Source organism: Crocodylus porosus, unplaced genomic scaffold (genome assembly GCF_001723895.1).
Source record: "Crocodylus porosus isolate Cpor-Errol unplaced genomic scaffold, CroPor_comp1, whole genome shotgun sequence".
Lineage (NCBI taxonomy): Eukaryota > Metazoa > Chordata > Crocodylia > Crocodylidae > Crocodylus > Crocodylus porosus.
The window spans coordinates 46,136,082-46,136,932 of record NW_017728949.1 but is presented as its reverse complement, the minus strand read 5'-3'; positions in this window follow the sequence as shown (position 1 = coordinate 46,136,932).

The window sequence follows — 851 nt, the reverse complement described above, 5'->3', positions numbered from 1 at the left end:
AGGTGGAGGATTGGCAGCCCTATATCAACCATTTTCTCCCAGGCTAAAGAACAATGTTTGGAGGCTGTTCAGGGGGCTTGTGCAAAGAGGCCAGTATTCAATTTGGATTTGGCCAGTCTGGGGGACAGTGATTCAATTTGGTGATTCAGATCACTGTCCCAAATTGATTCAGCTGAATCGGATTCAAAAGATTCCATGCTGATTCGGTGTGATTCGGGGATTTGGCCATAGACTATAATGGGGAATCACTGAAATACCTATAACTTTGTCATTTTTTTTGCAGAATTGAATGAACACAGCAGGGATGGTACCCCTTCTGAGGGCATGACATCTGCCAAGTTTCAAGGACAAAGGTGCAAGGGTTTCTGTGAAACTGCACCTCAAACTGTTGAAAGCAAAATTCGTGTCGTGTGTGTGTGTGTTAAGGTAGAGTGGGGAGAAAGGAGCAGGGATGGTAACAGGGGGCCTTCCCAGTGCCAGTTAGATCAAGGTATGCCCACCTGTTCTGGGCCAACCTCTTGCCCCTCATTTGTCTGCCACGCATTGATGGAAAACTGATTCAGATGTTATCCAAGCGGCATGGGTGTCTGGTGCCTCTTGAGTCAGGGGTGGCACATGCCCCCCTGACACCGGCCAGCAACCGGGGCAGGTCCCCCAGAAGTCAAACCCACTGACTGGGGGGCAGGGAGGGGGTTCCCTGGGTGTGCCTCAGCGGCCAATCTCACTCACCACGGAAGTCCCGTGGCCACTTCCAGAAATGGCACAGCCACTTTTGCTGGCAGCCCTGCTCCCTGGCCGGTAGTGGGGGGGGGGGCACTGGTGCTCCTGCCTGTTCCCCTGCCCAGTGGCTA